Consider the following 7,012-nt stretch of genomic DNA (forward strand, 5'->3'; position numbering starts at 1 on the left):
GAGTTTCTCACTTAATTTCCAGTTTGGGGAGATTTTTTTTTTTGTGCTGTCATTTCTGTTAAACACTGATTAGGGATTTGCTGTAAAATGTAATCTTCTGGGTCTTGTTTTCTGCTTCTAGATCAGAGCAGCCTGGGAGATGGAGAGGAGCTGTAAAGCCTTTGGTTTTTTAACAGCTACTCTTGGACAGGAATTCTGTATCACCTAGGTTAAAGAGCTGCTCATTATGAAAGATTTTATGCAAACTGAAAGTGCAGAATTTTATATTCTTGCAGTTAAGAGAGTTGTCCTGAAATAGACCTAGCACAGATGGAAAATGTACTCATTAGCCGTGTTCTTGCTCTTGCCCAACATTCTCATTAATGCTTCTGTTAAATTTTAATGTGCAGTGGCTGCTGTCACTGCACCTTTGTTGTTATTGTAATTGCCATATTGATTAGAATAAACTATTACTGAAGATTTATGTATTTTTTCCTCTTTTTGAGCTCTTTTTCGTTTCTCTATCACTAAAATACTGTGAAGATTTGCATAAGCTGAGCTGTTCCCAAATGAACAGCTTCCAGCTTCTGCAGCAGTCACAAAAACAAGTCCTGGTGACAGCCCGTGGTGCAACTGCATGATTTAATTGCAGCATTAACATGAACAAATGTAGGGAGACCATTGTGTGCAGCTGCTCTGCATGCGTGTGCCATTTCTGTTAATGCTATTTCATGAATTGGAAGTGTATTATGTTAAACATGGGCTCTCCTGGGACTGTGTAAATTTACTAAATAAGTACATCAGTGATGTGAGCAAAACGACGGCAGGCTGGAAGGCTCTTGTCTCTTTTTACACCCTTTCTGCTCCATTTCTGCACTCTGCCTACTTACAAAACTCTCCCAAAATGATGGTTTTGGTAAACAGTCTATAGAGAATTGGTGAACAGTCTATAGAGAATTAAAATCTAGTTAGTAATTTCTAGATCAGTGGATTAAATTGTTTTAAACATAGTCCATGTAGCTTGTCAGGTCAGGTCGATGTTTTGCCATGTAATTTGGAGCTCCCCATGTAACTTGGAGCTTGCTAAATAGAAGATGTTTATCTTTTTCATTTGACTATGCAGTGTTTTTACTGGGAGTAGAAAGAACTTTTGTGTGTTTTTTGCGGTTTGTGTATTGGAAAATTATGTCTCCTCAGTCAGTTTTTCTCTTTCTGTCATTCAAACAGCATCTCTGCCATCAGTCCCTGAACTCATGGCATGCAGAGATACTGAACATCATTTTGGCATCATATCAGTATTTTTGCAGGAGTCAGTTCTTGGAGTGGATGAACAGTGTCAAACTTTGTTTGGCAAGTATTTAGAGCTTTGCAGTCAATTTTAAATTTAGCTTTCACAGTGACTTGGTGCATACTTGAAACAGGTACGAAAGCTGGAAACCTGAAATGGTTGCAGTTATTGCACCTTGATAGGAATCAATGCCTTTGTTGTGCAGAACCTCTGTCACTTTATCCTCCTTGGGGGCAGAGTTTATAAAATAAGAATGAAAACGTAAGCTCTGTCTGGTTGGTGTGGGTGTCATGCTAGACACAACTCCTTATGAAGTGCTCTGTCTGTTATGGAAATTGCCACTGTATGCACAAGCATAGCCAGAGATTTTATAATCTGCTAGAATACCAAGTGCTTTCAGCTAGTGTGGTCCACTACCCATAAGTTACAGTCGAGCATCCTGTGGGTGTCTTATCATCAAACTGTTATGTCTGTGAGGTAGGGAGCTGGAGGCATGGCTGATTCATTGTACACTTCCTTTTAAAATTTGTTCTGAGTGTATTTTAGAGCCCTTTAATCCCCATATTCCTTTAAGATGTCAACGCTGGGCTTGGTTAAGGGAACATTAATGAAGTTGTATGAGGTTTTGTTTTGCTCTTCTCTACTGGACTTGTACTGAGGGGTAATTCAGAAATGAGTCAATGAGGCCTATAGACCCTGCTTGAATATGGAAGGCATGTTTGCACGACGTGATGCTGATTGTAGGACTGGAGCTTTCACTGCAGTAATGGCATCAGAGCGTTCCGTATTGTGCAGGCAGGTGTTTCTGTAGCTGCTTATACTTCTCCTAACTGCATAAACTCAGTCAACAGAAGCATGGCATGCCATGGCATACATACAGTTGTATCTACAGGGTGGAACTCTCAGCATGAAGTTAATAGGAACAGCAAAAAGTGAACATGTGTGTTGTATCAGTTGTACGGCTGAAGCTCTGTGGTCCACATAAATTGCTTAGAATCGGTACTTGAAGTGGATGTTGAGTTTTTAAAAGAGAACTTAAAAACATGTCTTAAAAATTCAGCTTACCTGCTGGAGCGTGATCTTCTTGGAGTGCTCCCTTAATGCCTCATCATGCCTTGTCACCTCTTGGTCTCTCTAAGGAGTTGTCTCCTTCAGATTGTTCAAAAAAAGCTCTTACTGTTAATTTTATACATTTGGCAGACTGTTCCTGTGTTATTTTTTATTTGACTTGATATGGATTAGCTCTGAACTTGCCAAAGTTTATATACCTTCTTTCCTGATTTGGAAAAGACTTAAAAATCTTTCTACATCTAGTAGCCTCTTTCCTCTGCAGCTGAGTCATAATACGTGTCTGTTCCAATAGGGGCCTCTAACAGTTGATGTACAGCTGCTCTGAGCCCTTAATGTGGTGATGTTGGCATCGTATTGCCATCTGCAAGCAGTTCCTGAGCTGAACCTCTTTTCTTATCTGGTTCTTAATCTTTTGAGTGCGTGCAATGTCAACTTTGAGTTTGCTAACTAGCAAAATTAATTTCATTTTGGTAAGAGACTTTGAAAGTTGAGGAACCCTCTGCACACTTTATAGTTAATTAACTTCCATGAAGAATGCCTGCTATTTTGGTGGGGTCTTTTTCTAGGAGGAAGGTCAGATCATGGCCTTGAATGAAGGTTTTTCTCATTTCTATGAGAATTAGGGGAGGTTTTAGCAGTTGGCTGTTTGTTGGAAGGAAGACGTAGGTCAAATTCATTTGACCAAAAACGAGTTGAGTTTAGGCACCACAGCATCGATAGTTGGTTGTTTGATACCTACTGGTATTCCATGTATGTACTTGTGAATAGAAAATATAATACAAAAAACAATAGCTATATACTATATATATTAATGCATTTTTATGATACCAAAATACCTATTATATACACAATAAGTGGATGATTTTATAGTATAAGGAGGTCATAAAGCAGATATCAACATACCTAGTTGATAGAAAAATGTATAAGCTTTATATCAGAATAACTTTGATGTGAATACCGTGTAAAGGATATATGACACATAGATATAACAAGTGTAAAAAAAAAGGAAGAAATATAAATGTAGGTATGTAAAATGTATTAATACAGAAGTATTGCTGGAAAATATGCAAAGGTATTTTGACTTGCAGAATTCTTATTTTGGCTTCAGGGTTATCTGTGTAAGTCACTGCTGAGTTCTGCATTAAGCCTGGATAAGTTAGATTTACAAGAGCGCACTCACCAGTTAGCATTCTCATTATAATGCCAATAAATGATCTATCTTTCAGTACATTTATGTGCAGAATAGAAATGTTTGACTCCTTGCTTCTGCAGGAAGCTTTGGTTCTGGGTAGTGTTGGTGACACCATTGGCATTCTTCCTGTGCCCTATACCTTGCTGGCTGGGCTGGAGGGAGCTGATTGATGGGTATTGTCCACTCTCACAACAAGAGCAAGTGGAGTGTGTACAGGCCAAGGGCACAGAGAGGTAAATACTCGTATTAACCAGAGTTTTTCATTTTTGCAGTTTTTTTTAAAACGGATTTTACAAATAAAGGAAATAACATACTTGCAGCTTGGCTAAAATTATACAGTGAGTTGACATTACAACTTGGAGCAAAATTCCAGTGTGCTGATACTTATCCCTGTGGTTTAACAGTTAGCCTTGCTTCAAGGTTAACAAAACACACTGATTGCGTTTGATAACTTGTGTAGGATTCCCACTTCACAAAACCAGTTTCAGACAGATTTATAATACACAGATAAGGCGTATGTGTGCCGTTGGCTCTCAAGGACAGTACTGTTGCTCAGGCAGCCTTTTGCTGCCTAGGTTAGTCTTCTGCAAAATGATAAATACAGTATATTTGAAGTTATGTACAGAAGATATATCAGTTCCTTCACTTTCTCACATTAGCACAGACCAATTGTAAGCACAGGAGTCAGTTGCAAATGGTTCTCAGTTTTTCCTAATGGCATTCCCAAAGACCAAACACTTTCCTGTTTATGGTTTGGCACTAGTATGAAATCTCTATGAATAGGAAAAGCCTGAGGAAATCTATTGCTCCACACTAATAATTTTTGGGTATGGAAGATGAAACTTTTCTGAACTGACCATGCATAGTAGAAATGAAATGAAGTACCGTGAAATGTAACTTGTTATACTGGGCAGAATGCACATCTGTATGTATATCATGGTAGGGAGTACAGAGTCATAGAATCTTTGAATCATTCAGGTTGGAAATGCCCTGCAAGGTCGCCAAGTCCAGTCCCAACCCACCCCTTCATGCCCACTGACCACGTCCCCAGGTGCCACATCTCCATAGTTCTTGATCAATTCCAGGGATGGGGACTCCACCACTCCCTTAAAACACCTGCTTTAAGGAATGTTCTTCATTCTTCAGAGTTACCATTTTTTCTCAGTACTTTCCCATCAAAAGTAGCGTTTTGATAAAGTTTTCACATGGCTGTTACTGGTATATAGGCCTACATAGCACTTTCTGCAGTGAAATCCAATTTTCAATTGCTCCTAATTTTTTACAACCATCAGTTGTTTGTGATGAAATTTTTCATGCTGAGCATCTTCCCTAGGCTAATTTTTTTTTTTTCATTTGTTTCTTGGCACTGCTTTGATTGAAAACAGTTCTTCTGTTTCTGAGAATGAGGTTAGGGAAAAATGTTCCTTAACCAATGCTGAATTCTTACATCTGTTTTATTGAGGAGTTGAAAGCCTTCATGCCTTGGAACGGGCTCTTGAGATTTGGGAGTGGGCTTAGGAGAGCAAACCCATGGATAAAGTCGTACCATTTGCCATCCCTGTTAAAATTGACTAAATCTGGCTGTGCTGCAAGGTTCCTTACTGCTGTATGTATGCATTAAGCAGGAACTTGTGTAAAAGTTGGCAGCAGAATGGTCTGAGCGTGGAGTTTGGATGAAGTGTGCCACAGGGTTTGGGATGCGGTACCTGGTGAGGGCTGAGCCTGCTCCAGGAGGAGCTCAAAGGGATGCTCTCTGCAGTTCTTCATCTGGATGCCACAGTGTGAAGCAGGAGAATGAACACTTGGAGACCTTGTCCTCCATGGTGCAGCAAGTAGTTTGGAGCAGAGGTTTGGAGGAGTGAAATGTTGTCCTGGCAGGGGAGCAGCACATCTGTGATGGCTTTGCTGTGCGAGCTCTTGCTCCTCTGTTTTGTTTGGGATAAGAAACAGGAGTTCCAGATCTTTATCTGACGTATGTGCAGTAGACTGGGAAAGGGGCAAGCAGGCATTCATTTCAAGGAGCAAGCAGGACATGAAGAGGTTGGAGAGGGTAGAATAGAGGGAGTAATGAAAACTTTGAATGGGAATAGAGGTGCATCCTCACAAAGCTGGGACTAGCAGGGCCAGTCCTTGTTGGATTCGTCAGCAAGGGAAAGGAAAGATGAAGATGTGCGATGGAAGGTTCTGGTTGGATGTCAGGAACAATTTATTCTCCAAAGAGCGGTGATGCAGTGGCACAGGCTGCCCTGGGAGATGGAAGAGTCCCCATTTGTGGAGGTGTTCAAGAGCTGTGAAGATGTGGCACTGAAGGATGTGGTCATTGGGCATGGTGGGGTGGGCTGGGTTGGGCTTGGGGATTTTGTGAGGCTTTTCCAGCCTTAATGAATCTGTAATTCTATAAAAACCAGTAGGTAATTTGTGATATCCTAATTAGTAAAATTTATTCAAGAAATCCAAGAATCCCTGAAATAAAGATTGTCAGCCAAAAGGGCAATTTGAGTGTTCTTATTTTAGTATCATCTAAGACAGGAAAAAATGATTCCTCTAAGTGCTGCTATCATCTGCGTAAACAATAGAAGTGAAGTGAAGCACAGCATGGACAACTCTAATTTTTGCAGTTTCCTAAAATTGTGAACATGTGTGTCACCATAGGAACTCGTGTGCACTTTGTGGTTCATGATTGAAGCAAATCATCATTGCAGTAGGAGAGTGAGAAGTGTTGCAGCTTTTGTCGCTCCTTGTTACAGTAACAGAGCATCACATTTTTTTCAAGATAAGACTTAAGTTGTGCTGAAAGTCCAGCAGAGCACATTTGCTTGGAATACAACAAATTACCAATAGGAGAAGCCCTTGTGCTTGGACAGAATGTATGTGTTTGCAGGGTATGGTCTGATGAACCTCCCTGTTGCTAGGTGGGCTTTAAAAGCATTCTCCCATCTCTTATCAAGAACTGAATCAAGGTGTGCGTGGATTTGTGATAACAGATACCTGCAGTGCCGTGAGTGCAAAATAATTTGAGGACAAGGTTATCAGGATAAATGCAGAGAGGATTCTGCAGTAAGCTAGGAGCTATTTTGGAACGTTTGGCTGCAGCCCTCCTGTAAATAGCAATCAAAGCTACAGACATGTCTGGCAGTCAGCAGCTCCATGTGTTCTTATGGCTCATACTTTGTTATACGAAGATCATTACTTGAAAATGCCACTCGGTTTAGAGCTATTCTTGTTGAATTAAAATACCTTCTCTCTGAGCGTGTAGACACCTTAAAAACATTTCCCCAGCAATGCTGTGCATCTGGCTTTAGATCCATTGTGGGTAGGGGGGTAGGAATGAATGTGAAATTACAGGATCAGATATCATTATCACTACAAGTAGTTTTTCTTTCTGAAAAAATGGATCGTGGAGTTCTGAAAGCTCAGTGTATTTTGCCTGCCTTCTCCCTTAATTGTATTTTAAGCACATACGTAGGATTGGAGGAGGATCT

The sequence above is a fragment of the Meleagris gallopavo genome, chromosome Z (genome assembly GCF_000146605.3).
Source record: "Meleagris gallopavo isolate NT-WF06-2002-E0010 breed Aviagen turkey brand Nicholas breeding stock chromosome Z, Turkey_5.1, whole genome shotgun sequence".
In the NCBI taxonomy this organism is placed as follows: Eukaryota; Metazoa; Chordata; class Aves; order Galliformes; family Phasianidae; genus Meleagris; species Meleagris gallopavo.